This window comes from Protopterus annectens, chromosome 16.part0 (genome assembly GCF_019279795.1).
Source record: "Protopterus annectens isolate FY-2018-M chromosome 16.part0, PAN1.0, whole genome shotgun sequence".
Taxonomy (NCBI): Eukaryota; Metazoa; Chordata; order Ceratodontiformes; family Protopteridae; genus Protopterus; species Protopterus annectens.
In genome coordinates this window covers 780,933,021-780,958,387 of record NC_056750.1, presented here as the reverse complement: position 1 = coordinate 780,958,387, position 25,367 = coordinate 780,933,021, and the positions used below count along the sequence as shown (strand labels likewise).

The 25,367-nt window shown below is 38.7% G+C and overlaps 1 long non-coding RNA gene across 1 annotated transcript; it reads left to right on the top strand.

The window, feature by feature from the left end:
* Window positions 1-1,049: 1,049 nt before the first annotated feature.
* On the top strand, window positions 1,050-25,035 carry LOC122791083. Its single transcript, XR_006363069.1, has 4 exons — window positions 1,050-1,138; window positions 1,223-1,273; window positions 11,708-11,725; window positions 25,007-25,035. It is a non-coding gene; the product is annotated as an uncharacterized LOC122791083 (long non-coding RNA).
* Window positions 25,036-25,367: the final 332 nt, after the last annotated feature.

Here is a 25,367-nt window from a genome sequence, read left to right as displayed (position 1 = left end):
TTAAATGTGTTCTATTACTGATGGAAATACTAAAGATTGAGCTGCTGTTTTCTGGGAATGTAAAAAAAAGAAAAACATGGCTTTATTTGTAAGAGGATTTAATAGTAACCTGGATGTCCTTAGCCATCGTCCAGGTTAGTAAAGCTGTGCTGTAGAGCTACCTGTAATGATGAAGCATCTTCAGCAATACCATCAGCATTAGTCTACTTTGACATGTCTGATGGCCTTTAGTTTGGTGACATCTCTCTCACATGTCCAGACTTTTGCCTGATTTTTTTGGTCTGTGTCTCATAAAATTAGTGGTAAGATGTAACCTGCTACTTTAGTAATTTTCTAAGCTTCTAAGAGCAATATTTAAAATCTGTCCCTGAGTTTGGGCCTTTGTCCCTCAATTATTTTTGGCTTTGTCTAGATCTCTTTCACTTAGAGGTTGAGAAATACAGGGATTTGATTCCATATGTTAAAAGTGTATGCTGAAGGGAAAGAGCCTTATCAATGATCTTTGAGACACTCTAGCAGCAATATATATATATATATATATATATATATATATATATATATATATATGTGTGTGTGTGTGTGTGTGTGTGTGTGTGTGTGTGTGTGTGTGTTTAAGGATTTGTGGGGCACAGCTCATCATTTGGGGATGCAGGGATTGCTTGATTCCCCCTTGCAAAAATTAATTTACAGTATATTTGTTGTGTATAATGTTTTCGATCACTTGTGATTCAGTCAAATGAGTTTTCAGTCAGTTGTGTTTGACCATTTGTGATTCTGTCAAATGAACATTCTGTGAAATGACCTAGACTCCTCACGAGTATATATCACAAGCATCTCATGTTTCATAAACACTTATTTGCACTGGCATTTCAACAATGTAATTCTGATGCTGCTCAGTTCGTAATGAGGTTGTTTGGCAATCGAGAGAACAGAAGAATATCTGAGGAGCTGTGTTGGTACTAAATCTTATTACATGTCTTGTACTGCATGCATGCTTACTTCATCTCATGAAAAGAATTAAGCTCAAAATGACTGAAAATAAACATGTAAACCCATCCGAGCATAAATTATTGTGCTATGATTTCAGGTTCTCAGGAGATGGAAGGCAGTAATGAAAATTCTGAAGAAAACAATGAAGGTAAATATTATTGTAGTTTTCTATGTAAACAAAGTGTTATTTAGCTTGGGAATGTAACAGCAACCGCCTTTCTGTGTTTTCTAGATTCCCTGCAGACTGATGGTGTAACAGAAAATACCGTACAGGCCAAGCGCTGTAAGTGTTCACTTTAAGTCAGTATCATGAGAGAAGTAAGGCTATTCATTGCTGTTTTTATGTAGCTGGTAATAATAAACATTCTACCTATGACAGGTCAAAAAACAAAGTAGCAGTGTGGATATACAATTGTTTGCATTTTAGAAGATGAATGAAACTAAAACAGGAATTGTCCAAGTCCCCAGATTCACCAATGGCATAACACCGGAATCTACATAAGGCCACTGTTATTCAGGATTTTTACTGGCAGCATTAATGTTTAGGGCCCCCTATTGATAATTAAATGCAGCAATGACTGAAAGGTGGGGTGTGAAGTCACATTGCTGGCTGAGACACATAGGATTAAATCATTTCAATTCCTTGCATATTTCTGTCTCTTTTCCTTGGCATCTACTCCTCTGACCTACGTCCTCTCAATATTGCCAGGGTCTCATCATAACTGATTTCAGTCTTACCTTGTCATAGTGTATACATTCCATGGTCCTTGACACTCAAACTACAGACTTTCTCATACAGGCAATTTTCATATTCAGGTAGAGCAGCAAACTACATAGCAACAGAAGGTGCTGCTAATCGACACAGAAAAGCTTTATTCCAAAAAATGTCACTTAAACAAATGCAGCTTTTATTAAACAACAGTCAGTCAATTTTATTTGTACAAAAACGGCATGAAACAGATCCAGCCTTGTAACACAGAGGGATAAAGCTCTGACCTTACTCCCGACAACCTATTTTAAACTGGGGCATTTCTGTTGGAGGAGAAAGGTGGGGGAGAATGGGGGTCAGAGGCTGATTCTAGCTCTTCCATCCTGGGAAAGAGGCAGTTTGGGTCACTGCTATTACAACAAAAAGACATGACAGCCCAGTGGGGTGGGGTGGGGTGGAGGAGGTAGGGCAGTCTGCTAAATCTGTAAACCGCCCAACTCCTTAATATCCAATTTGTGCCTCCACCAAGGAAATGGATCAACTGGGTGCAGGAAGGGGAGATATTGAACCAATCTTGTTAACAGGATAAAAAATAAATTAATAAAAAATGCTTGACATGACGCACATGGTATCCAGAGCATTTGCTGCAACCAAGCATGATTAATCCCTTCTTGATGTACTTGGATACATGAAACCCAATCTACTGTGTCATGGGAGCTCTACTTATATTCACTTAAGTGTAACAAGTCTGACCATCCTATGTGACCATTCTAAGTGAGGCTTGGGACCAGAAGACTACATATGAAACAAAGGCGAGAGAGAGAGAGAAAGAAAGAGAGAAAGAGAAAGTGAGAAAGAGAGAGAGAGAAAGAGAGAGAGAGAGTGAGAGAGAGAGAGAGAGAAAGAGAGAAAGAGAAAGAGAGAGAGAGAGAAAGACAGAAAGAGAAAGAGAGAGAGAGAGAGAGAGAGAGAGAGAAAGAGAGAAAGAGAAAGAGAGAGAGAGTTCTGATACTGAGTTGTTTTTCCTTGGTGTAGAGATAGGTTCATAGGTAGGTACTAGGCTATCTGCCCGAAGGCATTTATAAGCCTAGCTGGAATGTGTTGGCTTTCGCCTTTATAAAGAGTAATGAAAAACTAAAGTGAATGGAATCGGAAACAAAACAGTGAATGGGGGGGGGGCTGGATACTGAGCTACAGTGTGTGAAAAATAAATTGGAGAAGATGCACTAACAATGATTTACTGGTTTAAGAAAATTACTGCAGACAGCATGGATAACTCCTCCAGTTGTAAGAGACAAATTACAAGGAGTAAATACAGACAACAGTACAATAAGAGGTAAATGGCCCAAGACCATACATCTCAAATGTCCCTGATTTTGCAGAATGCTCATGATTTGTTTAATCTTACCTTTGACCTGCCTCTCATAATTTCTCAGGTAATCAATGGTGATTACTGTTAAGTCAATAATGTGTTAGTTTACACTTGCATTACTATTGTTTAGAAAATGCACATTGATGCAAAAAAGTCTTATTTTAAGTACATCACAGTTTTATAAATAAACAAAATGTTTTATTTTTATGGTCTTTGTGACACAATTATTTAAGAATTTTGCTTTCTCAGGAATCTCTGAAAAATGAAGTTGGAAGGTTTGCCAAACAACATGTTACCAATTAATAGATAGTAAGGAATAAAACTTGAATACAGAAAGAGGCTATGGTGCAGCAAAAATAAGTGTCCCACTGAAAGTATGTGGATAGTACAAGGCAACGGTACATGAACTTTGTCTCTTGCTGTGGATCACAACAACAAACAGCTCAAATTACGTTTGTCACTTTGACAGATATGAAGATGAGGTGTTTAGGGGAGGGGGATGAGTTTAAGGACTACAACTCAGGCATAACAAAAGACTGAAAACTGGCCACTTTAGAAAGAAAAAGTAACAGGCACCGAGAATACTCTTCTGTGTGATTACCCTGTTTGTCTTTTAAGTAGTCACTGAAAAGCAAGAATAGCCATCAACATGTAATAATTCTATCAGCTTTTGAGATTCTATTCTGCTATAGCACTCTGCAGATGTTTTGGGAGTGATCTACTCACTTTTAGCACATTTGTTGTACCAGCATAACATTTGGGTTGTCTTTTGGCACACTTTGTTCACTTCCTTTTTCAGTTCTCTGAGACTGATTGTTTCCTTTGCCTAGTCAACATTATGTATTATTGATTAAACAACTGTGTGTTTTCAATTCAATATTTGCATGAAAGTCACTGTCTTTGTGACATTTTGAATGTTCACACACACACACACATATATATATATATATATATATATATATATATATATATATATATATATAGGGACTATGTTAAATCATCAAATTCTTAAAAAAGTGAACAATGATTTATCAAACCTATGTAAGCGAAAGCTTATAATCTTGAATGCTTAGAACAGGAAAAAAATCGCTGTTCCACAAAAAAAAAAAAAAAAAAAAAAAAATTAAAATATTACATAAAGTGGGGGGCTCCACCCACCATACCCGCCCGATGTGCAGGGCTGTGCCTCCCACACCCCCACTACTTAAATATACCAACTCCGACATTGCACTACAGTCACAAAAATGGCAAAGTAGCATATGTGGCCAAGCTCAATCTTTTTCCTGGTAAAAGAATTTGCTTATAAAAGCCATTTCGCTATATATACATATATATAGAGAGAGAGATGTAAGAAATCTGTCCTGCTTACTGCTAAGTCCATTGGCAAGGTTGGGGACACTTAATACTCCAACTACATTTCAAAATGATGGAATTCTCTGTCTCACACACTCATAATGGCAGACAAGTTATTATGTTTCAAAACCCAGCTTAAACAGTACCTAAACAAGACCTGGATTCATAGGTGTTCCATACCTGGATAACGGCACCTAGATAATTATCACAACTGCATGGCTATTTCTCTCAGAACATCCTTGAACGACCCTTCAGAGGAGTATATTTCTGTTACTCACCTCTCCTCCCTTCCTACCATCTACTTTATATTTCCCTCCTTTACCATCCAACTCTTTCTTCTTCACACTTTTTTTCAATTTGACAAACCAGTCTATATGGGATTTATATTACAATTTTTTCCTTGCTCTCTTTTTCATAAATGCTTTTAATTCATAAGAATAGAGTGCTTTTCTACTGTCATCATGTGTGTATAAACAATATTCATATCTATCAGTTACCATATCTGTATGTCTTACTGCAATTCAGCTGCACATACTGAATTAAAATTAGGTGAAACATTTCTAAAATCTGTGCTGTAATTTCATGTAAGGATAATTTGGTAATATTTAGTGTTAGCTGTACTATCATGCAAACCCATAATCTGTTAAACAAATCTGTTTCTAAGGTACACTTTTTTTTATAAATATTAACTTTTTTGAACTATTTCTGTACTTTATGTCAGTATATTGCCTAGATGGACTGCCCAGATCAACATGCATAAATAAATAGATAAATATTTAGCTAGATATGTATTTATCCATGTTGATTCATAGGTAGTTAATAGGATTGCAGACCAGTGTACAATTGAGGAGCCTTGCCCATATTCCCAGCTACCCTTAAACATTGTCTGGTTAAGTGATTGACTCGCGGTCACACAACAGGCAAATGATGGCTGGCCGAATAAAATGGTTACAGAGTAACTACAGCTCACAGCCTTAAATCTCTAGGCCATCTGCCAGTCTAAGATGGCCACATCTGCCTGTAAGGTCTGTCTGTTGTATGTATATACACACACACACACACACACACACACACACACACACACACACATATATATATATATATATATATATATATATATATATATATATATATATATATATATATATATACACACACACACACACACACACACACACACACACACACACACACACACACACACACACACACACACACACACACACACACACACACACACACACACACACACACACAGATGTGACCATCAGTTACAGGTACTTGTATGACTTCATACCTCAGTTGTTTGGCTGCATCAAATGAATGCATAAATACATACATAACTGTCTCACAGGAATCTATCTTCTCATTGTCTGCATGTACAACATTTATGATGTTCTCAAGACCTCTGCTGATTTGTGGAGTAAGCCTACTACCAGAATGACACTGGGCTGAGAGTTCTGCTGATTGGTGGAGTAAGATACTACCAGGCTGACACTGCACTGCGAGCTCTACTGATTGGTGGAGTAAGCATATTACCAGGCCGACACTGGGCTTCTGCAAATTACGCCAGTTTATTTATTTATTATTTTCTTTGTTTGCTTCAGACCTCCCCAGAACAGAACAGAAAGTTTAATTTAAAAATAACCATTGGATTTCTGAATTCAACAGAATTTCTTTTCTTATATTTTTTTAATTTGGGGCTGCAGCCCAGTAACCAGAACCATGGGCCACCCCTGCTTGCCTGTCTACATTTATGCATATCCATCTTCAGAAAGGGCCTGGGAAGGCATATGGCATGGTCAGAAAGTCAAGAATTCCCTTTACCTCCATGGTAGTGTGACCTCTGAGTTGGTTTAGTTAGTGGGGTGTGGAGTCAATCCCTAGAGAAAACAGATTATTTTTTCATTTTATAATCATTTTATAATTTAAATGTTATCTTTGCCATTCCCATGTTATATTTTGACATTTATATTTTATGTTTGGCCATTCAATGATAGATGACTTTCAGCCTCCTAACCTTCAGCTGTCCCTTAGGTGAATAAGACTGAGGCATGCCAATGCATTTCAAGGCTACAAGTTAATTGCATTCTTCATTTGTTATACCCTAAGACCATCAGCTTGGTTGTTTTACTCTTTCATCACTCTCAAGTCTTATCTTCATAGCTGTTTTTGGAAACCATGTGACACGGTTATCTACACGGCATTCCAGCCTTGCTTCGGATTTCAGGTTTTCTATCTTTCATATTCATTTACAGCAGCATTCTTGGCATACATTACAAACATACACAACAGCCTGTTTGACATCCTGTTGAACAACTTTCCTTGAACTGCTCATGGAGAAATCTTTTTGTCTTCTCGTTTTATGTGGTTGTAGCATTCCATTTTTAAGTGGGTAAACTACTTATTATTGTATCACTAACCTGCCTAGGTTACAGTATCCTGATGCCAGGGGGGTCCATTTTACAAGAATAAGTATCTGAGACTCGAGTATTCATAGGTTCATAGGTGAATACTAGGCAAACTGCCCTGAAGTCCATTTTAAGCCTAACCAATAACCCAGTCAGAATCAAACCCTGCATCTTGTGTTTATGAGGTGAAGACCTTTATACCAAATCCACACCCAGTTATTGTTGCTCCATAGTACCATCTTGTTACATCTAATGTTGGTCAAGAATTTATTTTAGCTTTAAAAGACCAATTTTTGACCCATTAGTGAATTTTTAATGTGGATAAAAACCCTACTGTTTCATGCCTATAATTATTATGCCAATTAATGTTATTTCTGCATTGAGGCTTGTCTGTTGTGCCTGTTTTCCATGTCATTTACGCCACCCGAAGTGGTAACCTCTTTAGAGTATCTCAAGTGGATATCGGCTATTGCAGGAAAATGGCTAAAACTCTACCTCCCTGGCTAAGGTTGATCAGTGCACTTCAGTACCGGACATTGCTTGCAGCAGTTAGCTCATTCCTCCAACTTCAAAGCTTAATGTTCACAGGAAATGTCATAGTTCCCTTACAATGATTTACGTGAAGAAGTCATTTGATCGTTTAGCCATGATTTTTAAACCCCATAAATGATATGCAAAAACTCTCGGATAACAAAATGCAACGCTTTAGCACAGGAGCAACATTGCAGCAAATGATTAAATAATGCAGGTACAGCCTCAGATACTAGTTCCCCTACTGTGGGGGAGTGAGAGAGTGAGGAAAGTGGCCTAATGTGCTACAGCGGATCCTGATATGCATTATATAGGTTCAGCTTTGCAGCAGCTTTCCTGTATTGTTATGGCTATAGTCCAGATTTCAGTTTTTTATCTCTGATTCATAAGTGCAGAACACTGGGGATCCACAAACTTCCAATTGAGAACAGACCTTCTACTGATATCCACATAAAGAGACTGTTCTTATACTGGCTGGAATCCAGCAATTTGATTAAAAAGGATTTGCAAATATTTCACCTTCATCATTAGAGATGTGTTAAGAACATGCAGAATTGCGTACTATACCCAAAATATCATTCAGCCAAAGAATTGTGGGTTAAAGTATAGAAATCCCTTCAACTTATCATGCCAAGAATACACATTGTCCTAAATATATCAAGTGGTCTCAAGATATTTATTAATGCAGAAGAACAGCATTATTGAAGTATAGTGCATATGTATGCAAAGGGAATGCATTCCTACCTACATACAGCGGTAAGATATAGTTCAGTTATAAACAGATTTACCTAGAGTTGCCTTCATTTCTGGGCTGATAAAAAATAGACTTCCAGGAAGCTGCTTACATGCTCTAGGGGCTAATGTGCTCTGAATGCATATACCTTTCATTCTTCTGAATGAAATACAAAGCATGTACAAGCCAGAGTACTTACAGAAAGGAGGTTCCATCTGTGTCTCTCTTGGACAGGGGCAATAGGTGCTGATCGTAGAAACAAGGGCAGAACTTAGCAGGTACATGGATGATGTATAGGCATTGGTGGAAACCAGGTGGCAGCTATATGGGAGGATCTGTGGAGATGGTCCTGCTGTAGTGTCCATTTGGGGCCACTCTCACAGATTCCACCTCAATACAGGTGGACCTACATTGGTGAAACTAGCAAGTAGGAGATAAGATTGTAACTCTAAGCTGCAAACCCTAACTCTGCAAGAAGCTATGGTAGCTTTTTGGACACGCACCCTCCTTACATCCAGTGCTCACTTTGTCAACTTAAGCTTGGAGGATAGTGATCTCAGCTGCATGGAGGTCAAACCAGTTAAAACTGCATAAATACGATGTGGAGACGAGGTGTTGTGTAGATATGTGGGGAGGTGAATAAAGAAGCATTAGTGGTAAGTTTCCTCCCCACATCTATCTTAAGTTAGACAACTCCAAGGTCATAACACTTTGGTTGAGATTATATAAACTTAAGGGAGCAGAAGTGCATGTGAAACTTTACCTTCCAATTGCTCTTTCTGTCCAATGAATTCAGCAAAATGTAATTTAGACACCTCATCTTCATTCAACCAAAATGATCACCTTCAGACCACACTAAGTGGTTTATCTCAAAATATTGATGGTGATAAACTGTCAGCTATACAATTCCCTGCCAGGTTTATTTGAGTTATAAAGTATAAATTTCGTATAACCGCATGTGTTCAGTTACAGTTTGCGGAATGTACATTCCCTAGCTGCAATGTATCGGTCATGCTATACCAAAAGTAATTGTGCTGACAGATACTGACTTCCAACAGTGCAAAGTGCTGCCTGTTTTCTGCCACCCTCACTTTGGGACTATCGGGCTCATTTCCCTCCCACCACATGCCCCATACAATCCATTTTGTTGCTCCAGGAGGTAAGAGCTTTATGTCCCTGTTACTCTTACAAGGGTGAGAGTCATAGGGCAGAGAGTAGAGTCATGACCTATCTGCGACCTGGGGGTTTTGTGCTTTGGGTGCTTAACCCCACCACACAAGTACCCTACCACTCAAAGGTTTGTTGTGTAATGGGCATATCAGTGAGGGTGTGTCACTTGCTTCCTGAGGCGACATAACCACTCAAGACTGCCTGCCCACTTCTCCTCAAACCCAGTGCTCCTACATCACTTCTGATCTCCTCTTGGCATTCTACTACTGGAAAAAACACCTATACCTTCACCCTGCCTCCTCCCCTCTAAAGATAGGTGAGACAGCAAAGCCATATCTCTCTTCTCTTCCCTCATAACAGCTCCAAAAGACACCCAAGATGTTATCTGAAGTCAGGTCAAATAAGTCATAGTGAATTCTGAGGTTAGAGATCATTGGAGAAAGGGGAACCTCCACGCACCCCATAAGCAGTGCCTTATTTTCATCAATTGTATTTTTGCAAAGTTACCATATATATGTTCTATTCCTTGGCTAGGTGTTTCTTTGTCTCCTGAGGTAGAATCATTTTCAGTTTCAGAAAAGTATTTACCTAGACAAAGGTAGGTACCTTGGTCAAAGGAAGTAGGGTAAACACATTCTGGGAATTTTGTATATTGTTTGTTTTAAAGCATAGCCATTACATTTCCTTCCTTCATAAAGATAGAAAGTATCAGAGGTACAGAACTGTCCAACTGCAGTTTAAAGCACTCTGTGTATATCCAGAAAAGGGACTGCATTCTGTGCCTTATCGCAGGAGCATTTATAAGGTTAATCTTACTCATGTTTTTTTTTTTTGGTATGAGACCTCTTTATATTCAGTCATTGATAAGCCTAGCTGAAATATTTATGTACATATGCATGTATGCATGCATGTAGGTACTTATGTTTTAGTTACTGGGATGTGCATCCAGATTAAGGGTAATTTATAGTGGACATAGGGGTGAATAGCTCCACAAAGAGATCTTATACACTGTAAAGTAAAACAAATAGGTACTACAGAGTGTCAAACAGTATAGGGCCAAGGTAGACAGAAAATGACTTGAACGTGAGATCGTTATTTGGTGACATAGGTAGTAATACTGTCACTTTGGCACTTCATTGTCTGCAGCATTTCCTATCATTTGTAATTGCCCGTAAAACTACCATAAAAGAAAATCTATAAAACATCCTTCTTCAGCATTCAAAAATGACTCACCCTGTTTCCTGATCTATGTGTCCAACTGAGTGTTCTCTATTAAGATATTTAAAAATTTATTTTTTATTAGAAGGAATTTGTGACTGATGAAGTCTAGACCTTAGGCAAAGCTGCATTTACTCACATGGAATGAGAAGTTTGCAATAAAGAGCAATTCACTTATTTCAACTTTAGGTGTTTCCATGTGTATGTGTGTGCGCGTGTGTGGTTGTGTGCGTGTGTGTGTGTGTGTGTGTGTGTGTGTGTGTGTGTGTGTGTGTGTGTGTGTGTGTGTGTGTGTGTGTATGTGTGTGTGTGTGTGTGTGTGTGTTTATTTATTTAATATTATTATTATTATTTTCTGGACAACGAAGAGGCTGGCATTTGCTTGGGTCCCTGCATCATCCTATAGCACTCCAGCCCAGTGCCTCACATCCACAAGAGGTCTGTTAGCTTCTCCTCGGCCACCAGACTTCCTCTAATAATATCTGGGGCCAGTCGTGAAACTTAAATGCATCATGGGGGTCCCAGCTGTCATCATTGTGCTAGGGTTTTTTTTCTGATATGATCCATCCACTATTTCCCCCTCCTCTAGTGACTAATGGTAGTATCCACAAGTTGGAGTGAAATGGGGGACATTGATCAAAATCAGCTCAGCAATACCCACCCATCCACCACCAGCACTATGCCTCCAAACTCACAATGTCTCTAGTCTCTGTCAGGCACCATCATGAGAAAAACCCATGTCATTGGCCACACTTCTGGGATGGTAAAGCCCATCCCTCCCTGCTGCTCCATCATTCGCTCTAGCCACTAACCAAACCAGGGTCATGAGGGCCATAGTAAGGGCTTTCACTGTTTTTACCATGGGAGTGGCAAGAGAATGGTATATTTTGGGAAGATAGGCAGAACTGAGAAAGCCATGGAAACCATGAGGTAGGAGATACAAAGCCTAGCCGGACTGTAGCTTTAGGTCACAGCCGTATCCCAGACAGTATATAATCTTTAACCACAGAAACTCTTTGTTGCCCTCTTTGCACCTACAATGTTGAAGGGACTACTTGTACAAATGAATTGGAAGAATACTGAGCATAAGTTTAGATGTACCCTAGTCAGAGTACAAAAGAGCTAGAAAGAAGCAAAATGTAGAACAAAGATGTAAGAACTATTGCATTATGAGAAACAGAACTAACTTATTACATTTTGCTTTCTTTTCTCTGTTTCAGGGTACAGCTGTCGTCACTGTAAGTATTTATACTTTTCCTGTTCTGTTCTATTGTATCATATCATATCATATCATATCATATCATATCATATCATATCATATCATATCATGCAGTATTCTATTCTATTATACCATATTATATTGTATTTTTTTATTTATATTTTGTTTGTAGGGTTTTCCCTATTTAACATAGCCCATTTACAGAGGGGAACTTGGTAAGAAAAGATTCCATATCACAAAAGTAAAATCAAAATCAAGAAATAAAAAAAAAAACAAGAAAGTGATAGGATTACCCTGGTATCATGCCACCCAACCTTATTTCCCAGTGGCTCTGTCAAGTAGAGCCAATGGAGTGATCCCCGGGGTGAATTTTCTATTTCCCATCCACTCATCAAGATTTCTCTTGAAGAGGGCCGGTGAGGTGCTCTGTTTGACATGTATGGGAAGTCTCTTCCATAACATGGGCAGTCTGTGGGTTATGAACCTGCCCCTCCAGCATGTTCTGTTCATTGTGGTAATGAGGTTGAGGTCTCTGGATCATGTGGTGCGGAGGGATTGGGATGTCTTTAGATGTAGCATTTCTAACAGAGATGAGTTAGACATGGCTTTGTAAGTAAAGCAGAGATTGCCTCTAAGTAGGTGGTATGAGACAACGAATAGTTGGAGTTTTTTTAGTCTGTCCATATAGGACAAGTGTTTAAGGCCTAGGATCCTCTTTGTAAAAGATATGACTAGATACCACAGCATCCTCCATTAATCAGAAGGTATGAATAGGTACCACAGCATTGTCCATTAATCAGAAGGTATAAATAGGTACCACAGCATCCTCCATTAATGAAATATAAAGCAATCTTTACTTTGCCGTGGTTCATAAGGCCGCCAGGTCAGATCTTAGCCCTAACAATACAGAAGTACAAAGTACGTTAAGAGTCTCTTCCATTCTTAAAGCAGACCCTCTAATCCATTGAAAAATGATAATTTTCAAAGTTGCCTTCACAAATATGAGCTTTAACTCATTAAATACAACCTAAGTCAGTTAATAAAACTACCTCATAGTAAAGTGGCAAACCTGTGGCATTGTCCTGAAGAAAGATTATGAATTGAAAGCATTCCTTTGGCTGTACAGAGATTCAGTGGCATCATTGGACTCCTGATTTATCTTCCATACTTTCATTGTTTGTAACATGAAGGTCTAAAGAAATACAGACTTCACTGAGTTGTTTCAGTGTTAGGAATGTTTATTCTAAGCAACAACAGCAACAAAAAGTAATAATAAACTTTGTAAATGTGATATAAAATAACCACTATAAATGTCAATAAATAAAATACTAATAATTTTATCAGTCATAAGATACACGTCCTAGTTTACAAAAAAATGCATTCGATAATGGGATCTGCATTAGTATTAGTCTTCAAATGAATCATTTAATTAATCAGTTGTGATATAGTGCATGTTATAGAGAATTGTAAGCAACAAATTAGGTATATGGATCTAAGCCCGGCAAAGGAGTAACCAAGCAAATAAAAAGTATAACAAATTAAAATGGAGGAATCAGAATGAGGTAGCAATTAGCCTTAACAAAACTTATGGGAAGAATGAAAAATTTAGCCCAGAGGAATAACAGTCCAAAATGTCAATAAGCTGCTATCTGTAACTAGTGGTACAGAGTTTGATTCCTTCTACCTGAATTTGCCTGCTGTATGACTCCAGGGTTGATATCGAACAGGGCACATGTGTCCAGTAGGCTTACCCAGTTAACAAATGAATTAAAAAAATAGTAAAACAATGTGAGTTAAGACTAGGGCTGAAATGCTGTAGAATGGCAAAATACTATGCAGTTCCTAGAACTGTACAAAATAGGATAAGCTCCCATATAGAGAATTATTCCACTGTGTAGCCATGCTCTGTGGATGGAGTACAAATAAAATCACACCCCCAACAACCATACAAGAGTCTAAGACAGTGCACCAATGGGGCACAGGATGGTCCCAATAACATAAGTTAGAAGTTGGGTGCAGGCTGGTTCCAAGAAAATAAGTTACAAGATCAGAGCTGCTTACTTACAGTGGTGCCTCACCTCTGAGTACACTAAGAGTACTCAGAACCACATGCTCCAGGGATCTAAACCTTGTCATCACAATGAACAAAACATGCTGGAGGGATAGGTTCCTGACCCAGAGACTCCCCAGACTCTGGAATAGACTGCCCATACATATCAAGCAGAGCTCCTCTTCAAAAGGAACCTTGATGATTGGATGGGAGATAGGAAATTCACCCCAGGGATCCCGTCAGTCACTTGCTAGACAAGGGTCCAGGGAAGTAAATACTGTGGGAAGAAATGGCCAAGGAATTATTATGGCTAGGCTTGTATAGGCCCTAGGGTTGATAGCCTAGTACCAACCTATGAACCTAACCCCTGATCCCTGCTGATGCATTGCTCAGTTACTAAAGCTGAGTAACACTTCAGTGCCTAAATTTAAAAAAAAAATACTTTGCATAGTCAGAAGAACCCTAGTGGCAGTAGAGTTCCATGTTATTCAGACAAACCTACTACCACAGCCACACATATTCACACCCCCACAGAGTGATGCCCCCAAGCTCCAGCCAATGGGATTTGTTAGGGCACCAGATCTACTCATTATCAAATTGCGATAATGACCAAAGCTCTGCTATCATGCCAAATAAGTGGCTGTACTGACAAAGCACAACACAGAAAGGAGTAAGTATCCGACACATAGCTTATTAATAATCTGTTTCCTGCTGCCCTGTGTTGCTCTTCAGTACTGGACATGCAGCATAAGTGATCAGAAGGTTTGTAACATCAGAACAAAATAGTACATATTGTATAGCCTTGCTTCTCTGTGCCACCAGCAATTAGAAATTCCTCTGCATGCCAATATGGAGTTCTACAATCTCTGTCTATGAACTGTGGCACAGAAAGACAACATACTAAACAGAATGTGCAGAATACTTGTAGTCACTTATGCACTATATTTATGAATTCCCCGGCTTCACTTTTAGACATTATATATTGATGAATGAGTGAGGGCACAGGTACTTCAGGGAAAAGTAGAACTTTAAGGTTACGCAGACGTACAAACTGAACAACATTATAAAGCACATTCAAGACCAGTTCCTTCACTTCAGAAGTACCAGCCCTTACTGAGAGCTGAGGAAAAAAAAGGGCAATTTGTGTAATATCTACTGCAAAAAAAAAAGTTAATTAAAACCTATTTGCATTACCATCAAGAGATCTCTAGCACTGTAGATGCTGTCTCTGGCTGGAATTCTCCTTTTGCATTATGGGAGTCTGGCACTATAATCACAAGCTAAAAAGTTTTGTTTGGCTGATTGAGTGGGCTAGTCTTTTTAGATATGTCTGATCTCTGAGGCCTTTCGTAGGGGCTGGTAGAACCTTACTTTTTTACTTAGCGATCAAGCAAATATAATCAAAAATTTTTAACAGTGTTGTACTATAGGCAATATCCACGCTCATGGACTTTGAGATAGAAATGGAAGAGGAGACAACAACTGCAGGTTAATTTCTGTTATAGAAGACAGTTGAAAAGATGTGATTTCCAAACAGTTTTGTGCTGATAGAAACATTTTTTTTATTTTGTTTAAAATCTAATTTATCGACAGATTGTACTCAATGAAAATGCCAAAGTAGTTAGAAACCTCAATGTCAGCTTTATTCATTCACCCTCATTAGTGCTGTGTAAATGGCACAATTTTTTTGTCCAAATGCACATTACAAATATAGTCTTGTAAATCTTAGAGCAGAATATTTGCATTCTTGTGTTTCCCATCATTCTTATGGCCTTTATGCAAAATTTTCTTTTCGTCATCAAACTCAAAGTTAAGGATCTTAAAACAGCAGAAAAGGGGAAAGCTAGGAGTTTGGCCTTTTGATTTTAATATAGTCACCTTTCTTTATATTTGATTGTGCTGACACTGGAATCCAGTTGTTAAAATTTATTTCTTATAAAGGCTATTTAACTCAAATTGTCATTGCATACTAAGAGTTTTAAAATCTGAAAAAAAAACCTGAAGGTTATTGTTCTAGTTATATTTGCCTACCAACATAATCAATTTATTTATTTCACATTTGTTAACCAGGTTAGTCCAAATGAGTTTGCAAACAAATCCATTTTCAGTGGACACCCGAGGGGAAAAGCCCCAGCAAACACAAGTAATGATAAACTGACAATATACAAATGTTAAATAACAATCACAATACAAAATAATTGTAAAAAAGAAAAGGTTATTAACTATTTGCATTGCACTGATAGTAAGCAACCCATTTTCATTGGCGATCCAAGGGGAAAGAGTCCCAGCAAACATAAGCAAAGATAAACTTACACGACAAAAAATATTAAAAATAACAATGCAAATAAGAAATTAATTATAAAGAGAAAAACAAAACAATATGAACATTAAGGGTTGCACTGATAGCAGTGGTCTAAATTTATTACATATAATAGTAAAAACAAATGGGTAATTTTTCAAAATAAGGAAAATGTACAGACATTGACAGGAAGTGGGGGGGATAAATAGTGTGGAGAATGGGAGGGGGAGAGAAAGGAAGGGGCTATAGTAGTAAAGGGTTTAGGAGGTTAGTTTAAGCAGAAGTTACTAACAGAGAAAGAAAGTTAGGAGATGCAACAGGGTATACAGTAGGACATACTAAGACTACGTGTGGTCAAGGCAACGGCATAATTTCAAGTTTAGTATGTGGGATTTAAGCTCCTTTTTAAAACAGGGAAAGGAAAGGTTGCATCTAATATGGAGAGGGAGTTTGTTCCACAGAGTGTTTGTAAAGTAGTTTGCCAATATTCCTTTTGGGTTTATAAACTGAGAGAAGATGCTGATCAGCACACCGGAGAGGCCAGGGGGGGAGATAAGAGGGTAACATGGGAGGTGAGAGCAGGGCAGGCAGAGGGGTTGTTGAGTATGGAAAAGGCAGTGTGGAGTTGCGATTGTAGAAGAATGTGCAGAAATTCCAGCCACTAAAGTTTGTTTCGTGAGAGGCAGTGATGCAATGAAAGTGGTTGGTTTACAATAAATCTGGCAATTTTCTTGTATGTTTGTTCCAGTTTCTGCAATGAGGTAGTTTGGGTATTGGTAAGGATGGGGAAGCATACAGAAGACTAGATAAGAGAAACGCCTGCACAAGAGTGCATTTGGTGGCAGTAGTGAGGGATTTTTTTGTTCCTATAAAGTACAAGTTTTTGGTGGAGTTTTTTGATTAGTTGATTATTTCTGAGCCATTTTTCCATAGAGATGAATGAATTCTGTGTTAGTGTGTGTAGTTCAGAGATAGTACTTGAGAGAGATAAGAGAGTAGAGTCATCTGCATATTGTATTACAGATGAGAGACTGCAGGATGAATGTAGGTTGTAAAAATGATGAAAAGGAGCAGTTCAAGTAGGGAGCCTTGGGGTACTCCTGTTTGAACAGCAAGGAAGGGTGAGAAAGCCTGCTGCCATCTAACAGCTTGTTTTCTGCCAATAAGGTAGGATTGGAAGCAGTCAAGAGTAGAAGGGGAGAGGTTTATGTGTGAGAGTTTGTTAAGAAGGATGGGATGAGACATAGTGTCAAAGGTTTTAGAGAGATCAAGGAATAGACAGAAGATGAGGAGGTTGTTGTCCCTAGCTTCTGCAACCTTTAGAGTATAGGATAGTAAGGCAGTTGAGGTCCTGTGTTTAGGGCAGAAAGCATGTTGCGAGGGGGTGAGGAGATTGTCATGAATGAGATAGGACAGTAGTTGAGCATGTATACATTTTTCAAGAATCTTAGAGAGTGGTGAGAGAATAGTGATTGGTCTATAGTTAGAGGGTTCAACAGAGTTGCCACCTTTGTGCAGAGGAGTGGTATAGAAGGATTTCCATATTTCCAGTATGGTAGATTCCCAAATGGAGCGGCTGATTAAGATAGATACAGGATATGCAATAGAGTCAGCAGCAAGTTTCAGAAATTCAGGGGGGAGTTTATCAGTGGATGGAGAGCATGGTTTTAGTTTAAGAAGCAGGGCTTTGATATATTTAGTAGAAACAAGTTGCAATGTAAAAGGCTGAGACAGAGAAGCATAGAGGTTTAAGGGGAGGTGAGAGTGACACAGAACAGTTAGAATGAGCACAGTTACCAGAGGGTCGGAGTTCAGAGATGTTGTCTATGAAGTGTTTGTTGAGTAAGTCTGCAGTTTCAGAGGGAGAGTGATAGGGGAAAGGGTTAGGGATGGTAGGAGAACCAGTGTGGAGCAGGGAGTTGATGGTACTCCAGAATATGTTGGGGTAATTTGGGTAAGAGCTTTGAAATTTAGTGAAATATTGGCATTTATCCAAAATAATAAGTTTTTTACACAATGCTTGAGTTGCTTATAACCTTGGAGAAAGATGGGAGTTTTAGTTGTTTGCCATTTTTTCCATAGAGCATCTCTTTCATGCATCAAAGCACGAGTAACTTTGGAGAGCCAGGGTGTGAAATTAGATTTGGTTCTGATTTTGCGAGTTGAGGCAAGAGAGTTTAGGACATCAAGGAAAATGTGGTTGAATTTAGTAACAGCATCATTGAGTGGGAGAGTTTTTTGGAAACACCAGTTGATGGCAGAGAGTCTATAGTTAAAGGTTTCAGGGGAAAAGTTAGTCAGTTTCCTACAATCTCTGTAGAGATGAGGCTTAGAGAGATGAGGAGAGTGCCTTAAGATAGAGATGAGAGAATGGTCACTAATAGAGTCAGGGAAGGTAGAAGGGTTACAATAGCTGTTTGGACAGTTGGTCAAGATCCAGTCAATTGTGCATCCAGTATCATTTTTACTGTTGTGGGTAGGGGTAGTGATCAGTTGTGAGAATCCATACAGGTTTATGAAATGTTGTGGTAAGCCACCAATAAGGGAGTTCTAATCTATAGTAACATCTCCAAGAATGATGGTTTCATAGGGGATAGAGGTGTTTATCCAGGAGAGTAAATGTTCCAGGATAGGAATGTTTTTACCTGGGGGGATATAGATAGAGGGAATAACAACCTCCCTATAATTATTGAAGCGGCAGTCAAGGAGCAGTAGTTCAGCAGGGGAGAAACCAGGAAGGGTAATGTCTATAGGTGTTAGCATCAGTGAAACAGAGTATAGGATAGTCATCCCACCGCCTTTTTTGAGTGTCCTATCAGACCTAGAGATATTTTATTGAGGTGGGAGAAATTCAGAGGAATTGATATGATGTTTTAGCCAGGTTTCTGACAGGGCCAGGATGTGAGGTTTCTGTTGGGACAACCATGCATGAAGTTCAGACGTTTTGTTGTTTAGGCTTTGGATGTTCATTGCAGAGATAGAGAGATGTTTGAGGCTGAAGATATTTGAGGATGTTTTTGGGGGGAGAACAGATGAAGGTGGAAAGGGAGTGGAGTTAGGGGAGGGACCAGGATTGGGATGGATGTCACCAGAAGCCAGAAGAGCAAAGACAAGATGGAAAAGTTGAGTGTGGTCTATAAGGGGAAAGGAGTACTTGAGTTTGTGCTTAGGAGTAACAGCAGGGTAGGCCACAAGTTTAAATTTAAGACATTGAAAGGGGAAGAGACAGAAAAGAGAGGGGACAATAGTCAGTGGAGCTTGGTTATATGTTGGAAAAGATCTGGGAAAGGGAAAGGTGGGGGAAGAGGGGAAGATATGGAGATCAGTGTGGCAGGAAGTGCTTAGGGCTAGTGAGATTAGAAGTGGGAAAAATAGCAGTAAGGATAGCATTGTGTGGTGAAAAAAGGAGGGGAAGAGTTATAGGGAAAATATAAAGAAATATATTAGAGAAGGGTAGTGGCCAGAAATAAGCAGTGTGAGGGAAGGAACAGTATTGAGGGGTGGAAATAGTATGTGAGGAGATAGTAGGTGTGCTAGGGAGTGAAAGAGTTAAGTATGTGAGAGGAAAGCCACAGAGGAGGCAGCCCAAGGTGGACAAGGAAAAGGGGAAGATTGGTGAGAAGGTGGGAAGACAAGTTATAGTGGTAGGAGGAGGCTGTGGGAGTGACCAGACAATAAGGTGAAAGTATAAATTTGAGTATACTTGGGGTGGGTGGGTGGGAGAGGAGCGAATTAAGCCTAAGCAATGCGAGGGGAAGCAGATCGGGCAGAACCATGCCACAGGTAAGTTTAATGTAAGGGCCTAAAACCTGCACTTAACACTTTAATTGTACTTACTTTTAGCAGGAAAGACAGACCAACAGTATACAATGTTGAGGTTTTTATCAGGGTTACTTGTTCAAATGTCTGACAAATAAGTACAACTTGCAAATAGGAATCTGTGCCTGATTGTTAAAAATCCACAAAGGTACAAGGTATAGCTGTAAAAGTTTGGGTCAGGGAGACAAATGTATGAGTCAGTTTACTTTACTTATCATGGGTGATTAAGGGGAAATGCTAAGGTAACTTACGTTTATGCAGGTTATTCATTAATAAGTTAAGTTATGAAGGACTGAGGACCGAAACATGCAGAAGGATGGGTCTGTCATTCTGGTATGTAAGCTACATCACTGCCCCTGTCCTTTTCCAGCTAAGACTTTGGGACTATTCATGGTGTACTACTATTATTCTAATAAGATTTCAGAAATATGGGCATAATACAGAAACTGCCTTTTGGGGGTTATTAATTGTGAATACTACCAGCCCAGCTATCTGGAACTTTGTAAATAATTCTATGTCATTTGTGAATAGTAATATGATTTGTATGCTTGTCTTACAAATGTAAGAAAACTATATGTTATGTGTATATTAAAGTACTGGTGCAGACGTGTGTGTTGAACTGTATGTTCTGTACTGAGCTTCAAGAATATAACCACAGTGTACCCTACTGGAAAACAACAGACTTACCTTGCAAACTCTAAGAAAATAAGTGAATTGCTTATGATGGTGTTTATCTCGGCTAGGAGACAGAATATCAGCAGCTAGGAATTCTTTCCATTGTCTGGAAACAGAAATAATTACAGGTTTCCAAGGTAAAATTGTTTAACTGTTTTACGACTTCCAGTTCCAGGCAAGTTTCTGAGAGATGAGTATTTTTGACACAGGGGTGCTAAATTTTAAGTTTCTGTTAGCCTGGGAACTGAAGGCAGAGGTGAAAAAGAATGATGTAATCCGAGATAACCCAGCAAAAATGTTTGATTGTAATTTAAGAACTATCTCAGAGAGTGAGTTTGCGCATTTTGTATTTGTCTTTGGATCTGACCACATCCTCTCATCAGCACTTCTTATCTATATTTGCCTGGCTCTGTAAGTAAGTCATTTAGGTCATAGTATCTCTTAGATATATATAGGAATACAGTAAAGATTAGTTTAGATGTTTTCTGTATTTATTTGAGACTGTCCTGCAATTTTACTTTAAAGTATTTCCTGTGGTTCTGAACTCTGTTGTTACTGTATTGAGTTATTGAGTATTGTCTTGTGCTTTTATTATTTATTATTAAATAAATTTAAACATTTTAATTGTGGCTGGTTTGTTTAGAGATATTTAAGCTCTTAGAGTACTTGCGTTTGTATTTGGTGACACTGTACAGGCCACTCTTAAATAGCCTTGCTGTTATTCACACTTACCATTTAGATAATAATAACATTACACAGTAGAATTGGTCACCCTTTGGGAGGGGCCTTATAGTAGCTGATAAGAGTGGTTGGTGGCAGCTAGTACTACCTTATAGTCTGGGCAGAAGGGGGCATAGCTAGTAAACCTGTGCCAGCCTTCCCCAGAAGTATTTGTGTGTTGGTATATAAATCAAATCTCAATGTGTTCATGTGTGTGTGTGTGTGTGTGTGTGTGTGTGCATGTGTGTGTGTGTGTGTGTGTGTGTGTGTGTGTGTGTGTGTGTGTGTGTGTGTGTGTGTGTGTGTGTGTGTGTGTGGGAATTAGTTGGGCAGGGACATGAAGCACTGGTTGGACAGAGAGGGTGCTGGAAGTTTTGGCTTGATCACTTGGCTGAGATCTTAACCCTATAGCTGTACCAGTGGGGAGTCTTATTGGGGATCTGGAGAAGGAGGGAGAAACCAACAACTGACTGAATGTAATCTCTGTGTGCTCTTAAGGGAAATTGTACTTTACTGTGTGTGGAATGTGCACATCTCTCACTGGTGTTAGTGGTGAGGATTGAGGCTCCTTGCTTACTGGGCCAGTGCAGGGGCGTAACATATTAATATGCACCCATAGAATATAAAAAGATATAATGTAAAAACTGTATTTCAGTGGGTATTCATGCATGCCCTTTGGAAATAGGGACAGTGCTGAAGCTGTCTTTTGATAGATATTAATGTATACCCTTTGGAAATAGGGACAGTGTTTAAGCTGTCTTTTAATAGGTATAAATGTATACCCTTTGGAAATAGGGACAGTGCTGAAGCTGTCTTGTGATGGGTGTTAATGTATACCCTTTGAAAATAGGGACACTGCTGAAGCTGTCTTTTGATGGGTGTTAATGCATACCCTTTGGAAACAGTGTTGAAGCTGCCTTCTGATGGGTGTTAATGTATACCCTTTGGAAATAGGGACAGTGTTGAAGCTGTCTTTTATTAATGTATACCCTTTGGAAATAGGAACACTGCTGAAGCTGTCTTTTGATGGATGTTAGTGCATACCCTTTGGAAATAGGGACACTGCTGAAGCTGTCCTTTGAAGGGTCTTAATGCATACCCTTTGGAAACAGTGTTGAAGCTGCCTTATGATGGCTGTTAATGTATACCCTTTGGAAATAGGGACATTGTTGAAGCTGTCTTTTATTAATGTATACCCTTTGGAAATAGGGACATTGTTGAAGCTGTCTTTTGATGGGTATTAATGAATACCATTTGGAAACAGGGACAGTGGTGAAGCTGTCTTTTATTAATGTATACCCTTTGGAAATAGGGACACTGCTGAAGCTGTCTTTTGATGGGTGTTAATGCATAGCCTTTGTAAATAGGGACAGTGTTGAAGCTGTCTTTTATTAACATATACCCTTTGGAAATAGGGACACTGCTGAAGCTGTCTTTTGATGGGTATTAATGCATACCCTTTGGAAACAGGGACAGTGTTGAAGCTGTCATTTATTAATGTATTCCCTTTGGAAATAGGGACACTGCTGAAGCTGTCTTTTGATGGGTGTTAATGCATACCCTTTGGAAACAGGGACAGTGTTGAAGCTGTCTTTTATTATTGTATACCCTTTGGAAATAGAGGACACTGCTGACGCTGTCTTTTGATGGGTATTAATGCATACCATTTGGAAACAGGGACAGTGTTGAAGCTGTCTTTTATTAATGTATACCCTTTGGAAATGGAGGACACTGTTGAAGCTGTCTTTTGATGGGTGTTAATGCATACCCTTTGGAAATAGGGACAGTGTTGAAACTGTCTTTTATTAATGTATACCCTTTGGAAATAGGGACACTGCTGAAGCTGTCTTTTGGTGGGTATTAATGCATACCCTTTGGAAATAGGGACAGTGTTGAAGCTGTCTTTTATTAATGTATACCCTTTGGAAATAGGGACACTGCTGAAGCTGTCTTTTGGTGGGTATTAATGCATACCCTTTGGAAACAGGGACAGTGTTGAAGCTGTCAATGCATACCCTTTGGAAACAGGGACAGTGTTGAAGCTGTCTTTTATTAATGTATACATTTTGGAAATAGGAACACTGCTGAAGCTGTCTTTTGATGAATGTTAATGCATACCTTTTGGAAATAGGGACAGTGTTGAAGCTGCCTTTTGTTGTGTATTTATGCATATCCTTTCCATCCTTACAGAATAAGGATATGGTGCAGATATTGCCCCTTTAGGAGTAATAATATGAAGCCTCAGGAAACTGTGATGTACAGCAGAAGCCACGCTTCAGTGGATGTTAATCTGCATCCTTAGAAAGTAGGGACATAGCGCACAAGCTGCCCTTTGATGAGCATTAATGTCCACCCATAGAAAATAGGGATAAAGTACAGATACTGTCCTTTGATGAGAGTTAATGTGCATCTTTAGGAAAAATGGACATTGTGCACAAGATATGCTTTGATTAGAGTTATCGGTTCATATGAAAATATGAGGCTATCAGTCTGCAGATTATTACAAGCTTAGCCAATAACCAGAGGACAGAATTAAGCCCTGTACCTTGTACCTGTGAGCTAACACCTTAACCATTATGCCAACCCCCTCCCTCAAAGGTAATACACATCCTTAGGAAATCAGGACATAGTGCACAAGATACCGTTTGACGAGAGTTAATAAGTACCCTCAGCAAATAGGGACATATGGCAAAAGCTGCTCTTAAATGGGCATTAATATGCACCCTTAAGAAAAGGGTCATAGTGCAGACATTGCTCTATGATGGTGTCAAAGGGACAGTATTTTTCCCTAAGGAAACAGGGAAGCTGCCCTTTGACAGGTGTTATTGTTCACCTTTACTGCTAAAGGCTAAACTGTATAATTTTTTTTTTAAATAGATAGAATACATAGCTACTGCACTTATTTCTGAATCAATTTATATGAGCTACAGACAACAATGCAATTCTTAATGTTTGATATCTAAAATAGTTTTTCATAGGGTTATAAACATTAATAGGGCATACCAGCTTATAATAAACACTGTGATGCATGGAGCATGCTGATTATACTCCATAGTTGGGAAGAATAACCTTCTCTATAATAGGGTTCATGTGTACGAACCTCAGTATAATCATATGGGATGAAAACAGTTTTATAGCACTCTTTCCATACTAGAAAGGTATGTTGTATTGAGATTCATATGTTCAAAACTTATTAGTTAATTATACCCTGCTATACACAAGTCAGCCATAACAGAACTACAAGATGACAGCTTTACAAGCTGTCAACGCACTTTGTGCTACCACAGACAGACAAAAGTGTGAAGCCACAAAGCATCTAACAGCCTTTAAAACAACTGGTTATTTAGAAGTTAACTTTGCTTTTGGCCAGTATCTGTGTGTCACCTTTCCTTATGTGATATATTTTTTAAAGTTGTCAATTGTGCTGCCAAGTTTTTTTTTTTGTAAGGCATTGGTTAGCTAAATATTATAAAGAATTATAATCAGCTCTCCACATGTGTTTGTTTATATGTGATTGAAATAGACTCCAGAAATTCACCTTCCAAGCTTTGCTCTTATGATGAATTTCTGAATTTCATGAATCCAGTTGTAATACTTTGTCATCACTGCATATGTATCTTTAGCTCTTAGAATAAACAGTATATTTTTGCCTTTAAATTCTTCTAAAATGCATTAGCTTTTTGTGCTTTAATGCATGTTCTATTAATGCTGTAATCTAATTTCGTATTATTTTGCAGATACCTGGGGGAATAAATGTGTAACACGTAAGTACTAATTAATGTTGTCAGTTTAAATGGTATGTTCTGTAGACTTATAGTATCACAGACACTGTGATGGTTGTCCCAGAAAAGGAGCTGAAAACTCACATTGATATACTTCTGACACTAGAGAAAAGTGCAGTAATAATTTAAGATTGGAATGCATACTTTAACAAGTTCCTTAACTCTTGTCTCCTTACTTCTCAAACTCACTAGTGGAAGAATATTATCATGGCAGCACATCCATTCTTTTATGCTGATGTTTCTTTACATCATTTTGTCCCACTCATGTGGCCATCCCTAGGCCTTTCCTCTTTCAACATTAATTGCCTGGAGAGAA